Genomic DNA, 16965 nt, shown 5'->3' on the forward strand with positions numbered 1-16965 from the left:
TAGTTGAATATTTCTGCATTAGTCCAGGAATAAGGTCTTTGCTCTGCAGAGAACACAGGAAATTAAATAATCAAGGCAAATTTAGATCCTGATGGCACATTAACTGTGCTTCTCCTTTGACATATGAACACATGACATTCTATCACCCATAATTTTCAAAAAAAATGAATGTAAATTCATTGAAACAAAGAACAAGTAAATAAATAAAAAGCAATGGTTTGAGTGTATGATTTGTTAGCTGGAAAGTACACCATTGCTAAGAAATGCAGCCAGTGATTTCTTTGTTCCAGGATGCTATGGCAAAAATACATTAGGTCTGTGCAAACCCAGGAGCATTAAGATACATTTGTGAACATGCTCCTCTTTTCTTTTCTTCTAATCAACTCATTTGTTAAAACTCAGTGGATGTTAATAGGAGTTTTTCCCAGTATGATAATATGATTTCAGTTTTTGGCCACTTTAAATACATATTTAATCATTCCATCAGCTGCTATTTAAGCTTAAAGAATATTATTTTAACTCTTTCCTACAATGAAAGCAGTACATCTTTTCCAGGGTATTTGGACCTTTTAAAGGTATGAAATTTAAGTAGAGGTTTACTTTGACTTGGATGCAAATCAATTTACTATTAACTTTTAGGTTACTAACTAGAGAAATCTGTTTGTAGAGACACTGTAACATGAAGAATTTGAACAAAGCAAAAGCCAAGATTGTCTTTCAAACCCACGATAAATCTACATAATACAGAACCAATGAACAATGAATTATTGACTGATATTTTCATTTTCCTACTCACTGGCCATTGAGTAATTTTTATAGATGGTTCTCCTACCTTAATTCCACCTCCTGTCAAAAGTGTGTCATTAGTAGAGACCCTGGGAAGATTTTCAAGGTAATGTTGAAAAGAAAGGAGAAAGGACTGGCTTTGCAAAAGATCACACTTCTGTTCAGACATTCTGACAACCAAGTTGCCCAAATTGTCTTATTTACCCTTCACTGCAAACCAACAAGTGATTACCTATGTGCTATCATTCTTATTTCACATTGGAAGGCCTCAGTAAAGGCCATCAAGATGCTATAGAAAATGGCTTTAAACTTGGGTTTTGTCAGAACTCAGAAGTCATGGATTAACAGTGATTTTGTGTTAGACTTTTCTACATATTTTGTTTTTGAAGATTTACTCTCAGTGGTTTTTTTTAATCATTTATCAGCAACTCAGGTAGTTCTCTTTATCATAAAGTTCCTGACAGGCAGAACAGCAGATCTATCTTAGCCACTTCCTCAATTGACATGATGCCAATCAAAGTCTTTAAGCTAGAGCATTGTAGTGACTCTAATCACTGGAGAGAAATCTTTGAAAACTGAAGCAAGGGACTACTCAGAAATGTGACAACTGCTCATTGTCCCAAAGTCCCAGCTATACAAGCTGGGCATGTTGGTGCATCAAGATATGATACCACATACCTTCATACCTGTGTCTAAATGCTTACCATTAGTTGTGCTATTGGGCTAGTATACTAATTTCTCTAGCTGGCAGGGACCCTGGGACTGTGTTTTTCAGTGTTTTCATGGGAATGATATTTTCTGGCAAAGGAGAACATGCTTCACCCCAGGAGCTTGTGGACATAAGTCAAATAGAAGCACAAATTTAATCTTTATGAATTCTGTATTATTATTATGATCCAAAATGTGCTAATTAGAAAAAGAGACAAAATCATGTAAGTTGGCTATGCAGAAGTTTTCAATCAACATCTGTCTGACCAGAGCCAGCAATCTTAATTACAACTGAATATGTGTGTCTTTTCAGCTTCCATGGTAGTAACAAGGGCATTCCTATTGCACTGGCATGGATGTACCTTTCCTAAGGAACTTTCATTTCCTTATTTATTTATACTGATGCATCACAAATATTTTATAATTGTCAACTAAATATAAAAGTACCCAGTTCTTCCCCTATTAGTAGTTAATGATCAGTAAACAAGCTTATAATATAACTCCTATTTGTTTGTTTAAATGAAATATTTACACTGAACTTTCTCATTTTGGAAAGGAAAGTCCTTAAGTATTTCACAATAAGTTGTAAAAACCAGTCTCAGCTACATGCCATAGTTCTAATGAGGTTCCCTACACAACTGTGATCTTCTATGACTATTTCTATCATTTTGTAAATTTTAGTACTATTTTATTACTTATTTTTACAGAGCTTGGTTTTTCTCTATATTTCTATTCCTGAAACAAAAAGATGAGAAGTAAGGAGAAAATTGAATGACATATTGTATTTGTAAGTGCCTGTCTTCTAGTTATGCCTCACTCCATTCAGTTTATCTACTAATTAGGACTCCTTGCTACAAGGAAAAGACAAGCAGTATTCTCTAGTTGATGGGTTGTAAAATTCAGGAAAGATTTCTGTTTTTTTCTCAGGTACTTCTTCTGGCTTTCTGTAGAAAATATTTTATAACCTAGAAAGACTTAAAGAGAGAAGAATTCAAGAATGAGAGAGGAGACATGGAAGGGCATCAGTGCCTGAGGCAGCAGGAGCCAGGAGTGTGGACTTGGCTGAGAGGGCCAGCTCCATTTCTGCCCCTAATCTGTGCTGCCTGAATCTCCTTCATGATGTGGTCACTTGAGGCATTGTGACTTTCGATTGGCATATAATGAGCCTTAGTGCTAAATTAAAAAAAAAAAAAACAATTGATAGATGAGTGAAATATAATGATTATAAGGAAATATAAACCTTAAAGGGACAAAGGATCTACTAGCAGGGGAAGGAAGGAGGTTAGGAGGGCTGTTAAGAAAATGAAAATGAGTGGGAGAGAACTATAAAAAAGACTAAGTGAAAGGGGAGGAAGGGGAGAAATTACAGGAAATCATAAAGAGCTTTTAAAGTGCAAAATTGAAGAATTACATATGTTACTAGAACAACTAACATTGTTTTAAATGTTCATTTAAAATGTATGGATTTAAGACACAGGACATTATGCTATAAACGTAAAGGAAGTGGACATTTTAGACACTAAAGAACATGGAAATGATGTGGGGAAAAAACAGGAAAAACATGCTAATAATGATGTGACAGATGAACAAAACCAGAATATCCAAATTTGATATTTTTTATATCATGAATATTTTACATAAACTTTGATCTCCAACTGTTGGGTCAGTTAACGGTGTGATATAAGCAAAAATTTAAATTAATATTTCTGCCTTTGAGTACCTTGCAGAATATTGCTGAAAAGTCAACATATACAATCACAAACATTAATCATAAAATAAGGTGATATATAAACATTTGCCAAATGATTAAAAAAATAATATGTGCTGTGAATGTGTAATTGACAGGTGAATAGACTCATTTCTCACCAGCTCCTCCATTCCCCCAACCATTCACAATCCCACTGGCCCTTGACCTGCAGTTCCTTCTATTTTTTCTATTCCAGAGACAGCTGCTTCCCTTCACCCTGTTCTCAGGCCTGAAACCTTTGTGTCACTTCCATCATCCATTAGTCCCATCACTCAGATCGTGCTTTATCTCCTGCATCTGAATCCTCTTAAATCTCCTCTCTGCCTCACCTGCTCTCTACTCTTCCTTCCTATTGTCCCTGCCCTCCTGGAGGATTTCTGCATCTCTTTTTTTCATGCATCACATTGCACACTCACTCCTTCAAAGTCTCCTGCCAGAGTAGTACTTTCAAAATGCCAACCCGGTCCTATTATATCTCTGGTTAAACTTCTTTGATGACTTTCTTTCACCATCAGAGGGAAAAATATCTACAGGAAGCACGTATACACTGATGGATATTCAAGATTTTGTCATGCATTCTAACAACTTCCCTCAAACTCCCATGCTCAAGTTTCCATGTTAGCATTTGCAGTTCCTAACATGCCCACAACTCTTTCTACCCTCTGCTTTTGCTCATATGTGTCTTCCTGATAGAACACCCTCTCCTTTTGCCCTGTCCTTCTTGGGAAGTTTCAGGCTGTGCTGTGAACTGAGAATGATTCCTCCAGGTCTCAGTGCATGGTAGCTACATCGCCCTTCATTATGATATGCATTCCATTTGGCTGTTACCTTTGCCTCCCCCTCCAAATGGCAAATAACTAAAGGCATGGAGCATATTTTACAATTTCTGTCTCTCCAAGTACCAAACTATCTCCCAAAGGAGATAGTCAATAACTAGACTGGATGGATGGATGATTCCCTGTGGCAGAATGACTGCAACTTAAGCTAGAACTTGAGGGAAGGATAGGATGTAGAAGAAAGAAGGCGATGAAAGGAAAAAGCTTCTAACAGATTGAAGAGTGACTCAGAGGCAGAACAAGAATGTAGGTGTAATGAGGAGGTGTCTCTTTCACAAAGCTTAATTTTTCTCCCATTATGGGCTTATTTTTTTTTCACCTTGTTTGGCAACAATAATAAATGTGAATGGTCACAATTATCCTCATAACAACTATTAGAAATAGTCACTATTATATCTATTTTACAGTTCAACAATTATGTGAGAAATTTATCCAAAGCCCCACAGTCCATAAAGGCAACAAGAACATTTGAACATAAGTCTGATCTGTGGCCATATTACCCTGAAAGCACCTGGTCTCATCTGAACACAAGTCTGTCTGACTCCCAAGCACATCAATGACATTGCTCTTTCACAGTGATCTGATCTGTTCATTTCAGATTCTTAAGAGTCATTCTCAGTTTGCCCTACTACCTTGTTCCTGCATTTGCAATCACAAAACACACATTGAGATGAAGCCTCTCTCAGACTAGAGTACAGAGTAAACTTGACCGTGATGGCTAAGAGACTGAGGGAGTCTCACCACACCATAGCCCCACCTGTCTTTGACTTACCTTTTTATGAATATTCAGAATATTAGCATATTCTTGAGTTTTCCAGGTGATTCTGACATATACCTCTGGTGCCCATTTCCTCATCCTTCGAATGAACAAGACTGTCATTTAAGTCTCAAATATCTGTATATCAACTGTCCCAGACTTACCTGAGGTATTTGTGTAACATTTTAAACTCTGGATTTCGGAAGCACAGGAAACTGCATATTTAGAAAAGTCCCTAGATGATTTGAAAATTAATTCATAGACTTCATTTTGGTCCCACCAAACACACGATCAGTTTGGAGAACTAGATGATCTCTACGGTTATTTCTAGCTCCACTGTGTGGGTTTAAAAACCACAGCTGGTGTTGGGTAGGTGCAGAGGTTGAGTGCAAAACAGGTGATTGGCATAGTGGAGCCACCAATTCTTTTCTGCTACCCCATTTGTATAAAAATAAACAAAAAAAATACTAGCTATTTTTTTTCGACTTTGTAGTTGAGCTCCTTCACACTCTCCATGTCCCAAGATGAGGACATTTCAACATTTTAAGCTTTATAATTAGTATGGATTGAATCTTGAGAAATCACTACCACAGTAGGGGTAAGTATATCATGAACTGTGTAAAGTCTTTCACAAGCTCTGTTAGATAATAATAGTGTTTTTCTTGTAACACAGAGACTTAGAATGCATGGTTTTCTTGGTTTCTTAATTGCTTTGTGTTCCCTTTAGAAAATCAATTGCAGTGATTGAGACTTGTGATTGGTCCTACTTTTCTCAAGCTGTGCTGAGAGAAGATTGTACCCACATAAGTACTAATTCATCAGCCAAATTTCTCCCAGATATTAGTAAGTGCATCATTAAGAAAAAGAGAAAAGGAAGAAAAAAAGATTTTTTAAAGCAGAATTTATATTTTAACCCATCTGAGGCTATAATTTAAAAGAAAATCAAGGTGATATTTAAATACAAACAGCCTCATTTCCCAAGATAATTTTACAGTCTGACATTTGTGAGAGGAAAAAAAAATAAAGTTATTACCCCAATTTCCTAGTCAGGACTTTATTTGCCTTTCCTATGTCTTCAGGAAGTCCCCTGGCTCCAGTTAGTTGAGGTAGTTAAGACAAGATATAACTATGACCTAGTTAATGGGGCCCTGGGAAGTGGGAGCATGACAGCTATGGGAATTCACATCTGTGAGTAAACGTTTTAGCTGCAGTTCCGTTTGTTGGAAAGAAAGATGACAGCTCTGGGAAAAATAGAAAGCCAACCTGCCCACTAGAGTGAGGGTCAAGGTATCTGGTGTCAGGCGAGGAGGGGACAGAAAAAGAAGAGGAACAAAGCAAAGAGAAAGAGGTTCCTATACTACAGAATCTTACACCTCGGATGGATTTAGGGTTTTCTATTGGGATCAAGACATGTGATGACACAGAGTAGTAGAACACAGATGAGAAAGTACGAACCTGTGGTATAAAGTTGCTCCAAATCATTCTGGGGTCAGAATCAATTCAGTGCCAAACTAGAAAATGGTTTTCTTGAAGCTATAAAAGAAAAAAAAAAAAAAAGAGTTGGATAAGCACAGCCTATGAGAAGCCGACAAACTGGCCACCCAGCCAGAAGGGGCCTCACCCCAGCTTCCTGTCCCAGACAGAGACCTGTGTCTAGGTTGTCCTGGCAGAAAGGGAACCCCAGCTGGAAAGGAAGACCCAGCCTGGACTGAGAACTAAGGACTGATAGGAGGCAACTGTAAAACTTCTGGATAAAGAAGGATGAGTACAGAAAGAGAAAGCCCCCAAATAAAACAACTACCACCCAGGATAAATCCAAAAATAAAATTTTAAGATATAATAGGACAATTAAGAAATTCCAAGTAAACAATAGAAGAAATCAGTAAATGAGGAAAGGAAAAAAACCCACAAAAATAATGTTTTAAAAATGGAAGAATAAAGCAAGAATAGGTGACTGTAAAAAGAGTTAGAAATTAAAATAGTAACTGTGAGAGTTAATTTAAAAAAAAAAAACACAGATGTGCTGTGTTTGGGGTTCCATGTGGTTCTAGTTAACTAGTTTACCTTGGGGCAACTTCTCTATTTTGGTTCAAATCTCAACAAAGATGAATCTTAGATATCAATTAATGCTCCAGCAGTTTCTTCTGATAGCATTCATGTATGAATGGGTTGAATGGCAGCAGCAGGCCATAGCATGGACCAGACACAGATGACCACTGACCAATTGGATCATTTTTAGTCTGGGCAATTTTTACCCCTTCTTCATACATCAATTCAGCCTGTATCAGTTTCCAGTTTCATAAAGGAAGTTTAAGTTATTCTTGTAAGAGAAAAGTTTGTTCTAACCTGTGCTGAGGTGGCCTTGTCTCTTGAAAACTACAGAGTCAGGATTGAAAAGCTCTGGTCTAGGTTCCACTATACTGCCAAGTCGCACAAAATATCAGCTTGAAAGATGCCTAAATTGGCCTTATGTCTGCCATTAATTTTAGAGTCTCTTGTGTTTTACTACACTCAGTACCCTGACAATGTAGTGGTCAATAATCTAGAGAGTGCCAGGCTTGAAAGTATACCCCATGGTCAGTCAGATGTTAACAAGTAGATCTTCTGAAGGAGGATGAGGAGGAGTCAAATCCAAAGGAATGCAAAGAAGAATAATGGAAGGCCATGGAGAGTTAAATAAGGAGAGTTAAGTGTCCTGGAGGCTGTGGAAGTCAACCAGAAGAATAATCAAAGGACAGAGGAATTTCTTGAATGTGGGTAATGATCTGAGTAATATTGATCTGGGTTTGTTTAAAGTCACAGAGCACCTGAGCTATCTAACGAACATCATCTACCCATCATCTACAGAATTTATTGACCAGGGAACAAAATCTTTCCTGGGAAGCCAAAAGATAGTTGAGAGAAATGGTATTGTCTAAGACCATGGCCCCCAACAGCCAAAGGAGGCAGCAAGAGTCTCAAGACCATTGGTTCTCAATTGTAGCTGGTAGTACAGTTCCTTGGCCATGACTAACTGGGCCTCCTGTAGTTGATGTTGACTTTTTTCCCACATAAGAAACATCTACTGCACCAAAATAGCTGCCACAATTGTCCTGCCCCACACTTGTTGAGGGAGGTGGAGGAGGTGTGAACCTGGAACACTAGTGGGATCTCAAGCCACACTAAGGTGCCTATAAGGGAATCCAGGGGGTATATAAGTAGACCATAGACAGGGTAAAGGGGAATTACTGGAAAGGGCCACCATGATCCCTCAGGGATGATTGGGTCAGAGGTACCCATCAAGCCAGTCTAGAGACTTCAATCAGCATTAAGTTAACCAGTAGAAGAGAATAGTCTATTGAGAGTAAGATGGGAATTGGTTCCATCCTCAGAACAATATGATGGGAATTTAACTCTGTGGTTCACAGGAAAAGATATAGCGGGTCCAGGGTCCTGTTGAGTAATTAGGGGAGATAATGAGAGGGAGGCTCAGCTTTGGATCTGCAACAGACTTGCCAATGATGAAGGAAGTTTGGCTAACAGGTGCTATGATTTGGATATGGTTTTGGTATAACCTGAAGAGTTCATGTAGTGGAAGCTTGGTCCCCAGTGTAATGATGTTTGAAGGTTATGAAACCTTTAAGACATGGGGCTTAGTAGGATGTAATTAGGTCATTGAAGATGCTGATTTCTGAAGGGGACTAAAGTATTCTTCTGAGACCCCAATTAGATTCCATAATAGTGAATTATTATAAAAAGAGCCAAGAGTGATCCCTTCCTGGTCTCTGGCTTCCTGTTTCACCATGTGACCCCTCTCGCATGCACTCCCTATTCCGATGCCATTCACCATGAGGCCCACATCAGAAGCCAAAGAAAAGGGCCCAATTTATCTTGGACTTTCAGTCTCCAAAACTCTGGGCAACATATACCTCTTTGCATATTATCCATCCTCAATATTTTGTTATAGCAATATAAAACAGACTAATATACTGGGGCATGACTGTAAAAGTAGACCAAGGACCGAAGGTCAAGAAGGCATTCCCAGCATAAAAGTTTGATCTTGTTAAAAAAAAAAAGAATAAAAGCTTAAAACTAACAGGGCAAGTTTCATAGGAATGTAAGATAAGCAACTTGTCATACAAATTATAAATCTTATTGAAGAGCTATAGAAATTTAAGAAGTGATAATATTACAATAAATTATTTTTAAAGAGTAGAAACAGGGGAGGAAGGAGGACCTTTTCATATCATTAGTGCTGATATAAATTAGTACAACTGTCTTGGACAGAAAATGGGCAATAACTAGGAAAGTTCAAATGGATGCTTCCACCACTAAATTTTGCTATTTGCTTTCTATGCCAGCATAGAATATCTCTTTCCTGTATCCATGTGGAGCTAAGCACTAAGATGCTCAGAACAACTTTTTTGAAAAATCGGGCAGGGGTGGCAAACAGTCACCAGTAGAAACACAAGCAAATAAATGCCTAATATAGTCATAAAAAGGTATGCTATATCCACTTAAAATGAATTGACAGTAGTTACACATTTATCAACATGAATTCATTTGAGCCAAATAAATGAATAAAAAGAAACAAAGTTACAAAATGCTATCTAAATATTAAATCAAAATAAATATATAAAATATCAAATATATAAAATATCGAAATAAGTATATCATATTATCATTAATTCTAAATCCATATGTTGCTTATTAAGATATTAATCTCTACATGTACCAAAATAACACAAGCATGGACAGAAAGGACAAAGTCTACCTTCCACACAGTGATTGACATTGTCACGCCCAGAGGAGAAGGTCAGGAGGAGGTGGCACTCATCAGTCTTCTTTCACTGAAATGTTTTGTTTATTTTGAAAAATTCAAGCTAAATGTGAAGAAATGTCAATGTTTGTTAACTATGATAAGGTATACAAACACATATTACTTTCCATCTGTTTTGAATGTTTTGTAAGTTTTAAAACTCTTTTGAAACTTACAGCTAAAAAACTTTTACTTCTTTGATATTTTAATGTAAAGTAACAGGACCTTCCTGTGAATGATTATCACTCTTACTGTGGCAGAAGCTCCTTGCAGTAGGAAGGATGGAGACGGCTGTGAAAAGGCCAGGGAGGGCCAGAGCACACCCAGAGCAGGCAACAGGGGTTAAGTGGCATTGCCCTGTCTGTAATGGAATCTATGACATCTGTATCAGCCTGTGCCTGGCTGAACGTGGTTTGTCTGCTGAACTTCTTGATGTAAAATTTTGGAACGGCTAAGGTTTATAGAGGGTTTTGAACAGACAGACAATGGTCATTTTTATTTTTGAACAAGTTTCCTAAAGATTTTCCTTTGTCCTCTTTCTCCTCCTCTTCCTTCTATTCCTCCTCTTGTTTATTTCATATATAGGATTTTGAAAAGGAATTATGATTTAAAAAGTTTTTTTGTAAGAATTCCAAATCATTTTCATTTATGTGTATTTCTTCACAAGATGAAAGCAGACATTACTTTTGTTTCTGCCACTCAGTTCAAGAATTCATAATACTAAAGTACTTTGCTATCTCTGGGACAGAATTTGATTAAAATGTGTACTCATTCTGGTTGCAGAGTTAATTATAATAATGATATCAGCTGTATCAGTGACTTCCACTAGACTTGAGTTGAGCAGGGGGATAAAAGATTCACTTTCTCTTTTATTTGACAATTGGTTCTTTTATTGCTGCTTCAGTATTTTCTCATTGTTCTTTTTTTCCCCCTTAATTTTTATTGTGAGAAAATACATGTGACATAAAATTTAGCATTTTAACCATTTCTAAGTGTACACATTTCAGTAATTTCTCATTGCTCTTTTGTGGTAGTAGTGGTGCTGGTAATGGGCATTGGCATTGACAGTGTGTGGTGTTTCTGATCTGGGAGTAAGGGGCCTCTTAAAAAGGTAGAGAAAGAGAGAGAAGTAACAACAAAGAAACAAAAACCCCTCCGAACTCTAGAAGAGATCAACAGGAAAAAAAAAAAAAGGATGATGTAGCTTGAGATAATGGATAAATCTATGAATTTCTAATGACAAAATGGAGCCATTGTATTTTCTACCTCAAAGATGATTCTATGAATTGAATTGCCAGGACCCTTTCTGAGTTGTAACATAGATAACTTCTGAGTTTTCTTCTTCATCAGAAGAATCTGTTTACCCTCATAACAGAAAAAGATAAAATGTTTGCTCTCCTCTGTATTTTGTACTTTTCTTATTCCTGGAAAAAGCATTCAGAGATCTTTTTTATTTCAAAGCATACCAATAACCCCATAAATTTTATTTTTATATTGTCTTAAGAAAACGTTTGGGATTATTCTTGGATTAGTCTTATGTTATTGAATGCCTAGGGAATATTGAAGAGAAAAGATGCTTTCTTGCCCCCAACTCCAAGAAAAATCATAGAATAAAGAAAGGGAACTGGGTACTGGGGTTGTGGCTCAGTGGTAGAGTGCTTTCCTAGCATGTGTGAGGCACTGGGTTTGATTCTCAGCACCCCCATATAAATAAATAATACAATAAAGGTCCATGAAAACAACAACAAGAATTTTTTTTTTTTTTTTAAAGAAGAAAGAAAGGGAACTGGAGAAAGGAGGAATTCCCGGGATAGACCCATCAATGGAATGTGTGCATAATTTATCAGCTAAAGAGGGAAACTTTTGAGAATGAAAGGGGATGCTAATAAGAATCACCTGTAAAACAGGTATAAACTAGCACTGTCCTGAGAAAACTGGGGCAGATGATCATCCTGCTCATTAAAGAGCACTCAAACAATTCTAAAATTTATATGTATCCCTAAAAGACCCTGAATAGCCTATGTAATCTTCAGCAAAAAGAACAAAGCTAGAGACATCATACTATCTGACTTCAAAATATACTATAAAGCTTTAGTAACCCAAACAGCATGATACTGGCATAAAAACAGACACATAGAGCAATGGAATGAAAAAGAGACCCAGAAATAAATCCCTGCATTTACAACAAAAATTTTTTAAACCAAGGTGCCAAACCCACATGGGAAATGATAGTCTCTTCAATAAATAGTATTGAAAAAACTTGATATCCACATGCAGAAGAATAAAATTAGACCTTTATCTCACATCATGCACAAAAATCAATTCAAAATGGATTAAAGACTTAAAAATACCTGAAACTACTTAAGTACTAGAAGAAAACATAAGACAAATGCTTCAAGACATTGGAATTGTCAATGATTTTTTTGGACAAAAAACATAAGAAACAATAGCAAAACTAGGCAAATGGGATTGTATCAAATTAAAAAGATTCTGCACAACAAAGGAAACAATCCATAGAGTGAAAAGACAACCTAATTAATGGGAGAAAATATTTGCAAACTACGCATCTTATAAAGCGTTAATATTCAAAATACATATGAGCTCAAACAACTCATTAGTAAGAAAAAATGAACCAATAACCAGGGTTTATTATCCTAAGCTCATTATTAATTAGGGCTTATTATTATTTGTAAGGAGTTGATATCCAAAGTATTTAAAGAGTTCAAAAGATCCAATAGTAAGAAAATAAAGAAATCAGGACAAAGAGCCTGAATGGACAGTTCTCAAAAGAAGACATACATATGGCCAAAAGATATACTAAAAATGCTCAGTACTACTAATCATTAGGGAAATGCAAGTTAAAACCACAGCGAGGCATCATTTCACTTCTTTTAGACTATTATCAAAAAGACAAAAGATAACAAGCTCTGGTGAGGATGTAGAGATTAGGGAACTCTTGCACACTATTGGTGGAAATATGACTTAGTGCAGCCACCAGAGAAAACACTATGAAGGTTACTCAACAAATTAAAAACAGGACTACAAAATGATGCAGTAATCTTGGCACTGGGTATATATCCAAAGGAAATGGAACTTGTTTATAGAAAAGCTATTTGCATTCTCTTATTTATTACAGCACAATATGCAAGATTAGTAATCAACCTAATATTCAATGAATAAAAAGATAAAGAAAATATGATTCTTGGGCTGGGATTGTGGCTCAGTGGTAGAGTGCTTGCCTAGCACGTGTGAGGAGCTGGGTTCGATCCTCAGCACTGCATAAAAATAAACAAATAAAATAAAGGTATTGTGCCCAACTATATCTAAAAATATACTTTAAAAAAGAAAATATGGTTCATATATACAATAGAGTACATCCATTCACAAAAGGGAATTAAATCCTCTTATTTATGAAAATCTGGATGGATCTGGAGGAAATTATGTTAAATGTGTTTGATTTAACAATGAAAAAAGACCAACACTGCATGATCTCACTCATATATGGAATCTAAAAAAAGTTGATCTCTCATAGAAGTAGAGAAGACTGGGGTGGTTGTTGTAGGGGGTTGAGACAATGTTGCTCAAAAGATAGGAGGAATAAGGTCAATAGATCTATTGTGCAATATATTGGCTACTGTTAATAATATGCTGTATTTTTGAAAAATGTTATTACAGCATAAGTAAAGTGATCTCATCACAGAAATGATAATAATGTGAGGTAATGTATATGTTATTTAGCTATATTTAGCCATTCCACTACACACACACACCACACACACACACATACACACACACACACACACACACACACACACACACACACACATACACATCTCCATAAAGAAATATACTTCAAAACATCATGGACATAATGAATGCATAGAATTTATGTGTTAATTAAAAAAAATAAAAAATAGAGTACTCCCAGGTAACTCTGCTTTCCTCCTTTCTTAGACATTCAGTTTCCTTCAGATATGGAAAAATGAAGTAATTCCCACAATTGTAGGATGATGTAAATACAGTGCTTTAGCCAGATGCCATTATAGTCTCATAGAACTTATATGTAAAGACATAAAATGTGCACCTATGCCTGAGAGAAGCTCTACAGACAGGCATAAATCTGAGCTACATGTTGAAAGATGAACACATTTTCCAGATGGGTTATATAAATCTAGATATTCAGCTTGGGAAGAAGGGTACTACCTGGAAGCAAGATTCTGGACCCAGAATTAAAGATGAGAGGGAAGACTAGATAAGCATGTAGCCCCGTGCTTCTCAAACTTTAACATAGACAAAAATCACATGGGGAGTTGACATGCTGATCTTGGTTCGATACTTGTAGGAAAGGGCCCGATACCCTGTATTTGTCAAGCTCCTGGATCAGGCTGATGTTGCTGATTCATGAACTACATAAGCATTACACAAGGTACCTAGTGAGCAATAAGTGTTGATTCTGGGATGGTGAGATAAGGTTTTACAGGAAGAGCAGAGATTTCACTCCTGTGCTGACAAAAGCCAAGAAGGGAAGAGAATGTATGAAGTGGCATGGTGCTGCTCTGTAAAACTGGAGAACACTGCCAGCCTCTCAGGAGTAAGCTCTCCTTGGTTCAGGAGAATTGTCACCATGGAAGAAGATGATCTCAGTGTTAACTGAATCTCTCCATTTCTAAAAAGAAGCCATAAATTCACTTTATTCTTAATATAAAATCTACTGGTTTGTAAATACATACACACATATACAAATAAAACATTCTGAGCCAAACAAATATAATTTTCTTGCTATATTTACAACTACTTTATCCAAGTAGTAAGAAAAGGTCAAAGGGTTTAGAATATGAGCAGAAACCGGCAGAAACTAGCATAGAAGGGAATCTGAAGGCTTACTGTATAGTTGAACATTTGAGTTAGAGTTCAAAGTTTGCATGACAAAGAGCAGGGATCAGAACCCAAGTATAAAAAAGGTGTGTAAAGAACTCAAAAAGCTAAACAACAAAAAAATAAAAATAAAAGAAAACCCAATCAATAAATAGGCCAAGGACCTGAACAGACACTTCTCAGAAGATGATATACAGTCAATCAACAAATATATGAAAAAAAATGTTCATAATTGCTAGCAATTAAGAGAAATGCAAAGCAAATCAAAACTACTCTAATATTTCATCTCACTCCAGTCAGAATGGCTGCTATTAGGAATACAAACAACAATAAGTGTTGACGAGGATGAGGGGGGAAGGTACATTAATACACTGCTGGTGGGACTGCAAATTGGTTCAGCCAATATGGAAAGCTGCCGCAGTCTGGCTGGGCACAATTCAGGAGCCACTTGTCAAAAGAAACAAACTTTATTTTTAGAACTACAAACACCAAACAAAACAGCTCCTCAGGAAAAAACCCTCAGAGCCCAACTGCCACCACCGGCTTCCCACAAGCCTCTCACCCACACAAGCCTCACCACCTCCCACAATCCTCCTGCTCTTGAGGCCGATTGGCTGGGTCGTGTGGGCGGAGCCAAAGAAGTCCCCCAAAGAAGTCCATGGTCTGAAAGGGCAGGGAAACAGCCCAATGAACATCACCGCAGAGGAGCCAATCAGCTAGATGTTGCTGGGGCCGCTGTGAGCCAATCATCAGCTGGCAGTCTGAAGGGCAGGGAAACAGCCCAATGAACATCACCGCAGAGGAGCCAATCAGCTAGATGTTGCTGGGGCCGCTGTGAACCAATCATCAGCCGGCAGCTGGAAGTTTGCTGGCAGCTGGAAGTTTGCTGGGGCCCCTTTGGCTGTGGCTCTCAACAGAAAGCAGTATGGAGATTCCTTGGAAAACTGGGAATGGAACCACCATTTGACCCAACTATCCCTCTCTTCAGTATATTCCCAAAGAACTTAAAAACAGCATACTACAGGGACACAGCCACATCCATGTTTATAGCAGCACGATTCACAATAGTTAAACTGTGGAACCAACCTAGATACCCTTCAATAGATGAATGGATTAAAAATATGGCATATATACACAATGGAATATTACTCAGCAATAAAAGAGAATAAAATCATGGCATTTGCCAGTAAATGGATGAAGTTAGAGAAGACAATGCTAAGTGAAGTTAGCCAATCCCAAAAACCCAAATGCTGAATGTTTTCTCTGATATAAGGAGGCTGATTCATAGTGGTAGTGGGATGGGGAGCATGATAGGAATAGAGGAAATCTAGATAGGGCAGAGGGGTGGGAGGGGAAGAGAAGGGGCATGGGGTTAAAAATGATGGTGGAATGTGATGGACATCATTATTCAAAGTACATGCATGAAGACACCAATTGGTGTGAATATACTTTGTATGCAACCAGAGATATGAAAAATTTGTGCTTTATATTTGTAATAAAAATTGTAATGCATTCTGTTGTCATATATAAGTAAAAAATTAATAAAAATATAAGCATAGGAAAATAAAAGAAGGCTCCTTAGAAATAGAGTGTTGGTGTTGATAAGTATTGATATAAGTCTTGTTAGAGTAGAGAAGACTGAATGCAAGATGAGGATTTTGAATTGTTTTCAAAAATAACTGAAAGTCACAGACTATGTTTTTATGTCAGCTCTGTGCTAGCTAAAATCTAAAGTAGTCCAGGATAGCTAATAATTTAATGATTTTAATTTTGCTTTTTATTCTGTCATTAAGCTGTCCCATCAGAGCATTTGAGGACTTCCTTGCTGAAGGAAACACAGGTTGACATGAAGTTTCAACCCCTATTGTAGAGGTTATATGTGGGATCAGAATTAGCTAGTCTTATGTGTTCTGTTTATTTCTCTGATATTTTTGGCAAACCTGTAGAGATTGGTATTCCAGAGAGTGAGTGGTATGGTCAGTCCTTAATCTGGCTGTATGTAAGGGAATGACAAAGTCAAATGGATCCTTGCAGAATGATCCCATTTCAGAACAGCCTTGCTCAGGGTGCAGGAATTGAATGGAGGTGGAGGTTCAGATTTAATAGATAAAATAACAGGGGAATAAGTAGTACCAGGGGGCTGGTTCATTGTAATGAGGGAGCAAGACAGTAAAAGGGTCCATTTTATCTTTGAAATCCAAGTTCTTTGCAAGTATGATAGAAAACAAAGTTGTAAGAACAAATTTTGGGTTATCTATGAGTTCTCATTACAAGAAAATGCACAGCCTTTCTTCTACACAGGCATTTAAAATCAAACTAGCATTCACAAATTCTTTTGAGAGCATCTTAGGAAGACACAGTCAAGGCTCAGCGTTGCTTTGCTGTTTTATTGTTTGTCAAGACGATAGACGCTGACTCTGTAAGAAACTGTCAACATCAAAACACTTTTATTCTTTCT

At 37.1% G+C, this 16965-nt stretch overlaps 1 protein-coding gene and 1 long non-coding RNA gene across 2 annotated transcripts in view; one reads left to right on the forward strand and one right to left on the reverse strand.

Moving 5' to 3' along the window:
- LOC308645155 overlaps window positions 1-15145 on the reverse strand; it is a 321762-nt gene extending 306617 nt beyond the window's left edge. Inside the window, exon 1 of the long non-coding RNA XR_014021160.1 lies at window positions 14921-15145. This is a non-coding gene — a long non-coding RNA (uncharacterized lncRNA). The remainder of the gene's footprint in view (window positions 1-14920) is intronic.
- The window catches only part of SLC13A1 (solute carrier family 13 member 1), a gene marked incomplete at both ends in the record, with an annotated part of 93382 nt that overhangs the window by 1881 nt on the left and 74536 nt on the right, over window positions 1-16965 (forward strand). The window lies entirely within an intron of this gene.

This window comes from Spermophilus citellus (genome assembly GCF_964194105.1).
Source record: "Spermophilus citellus genome assembly, chromosome: 3".
NCBI lineage: Eukaryota > Metazoa > Chordata > Mammalia > Rodentia > Sciuridae > Spermophilus > Spermophilus citellus.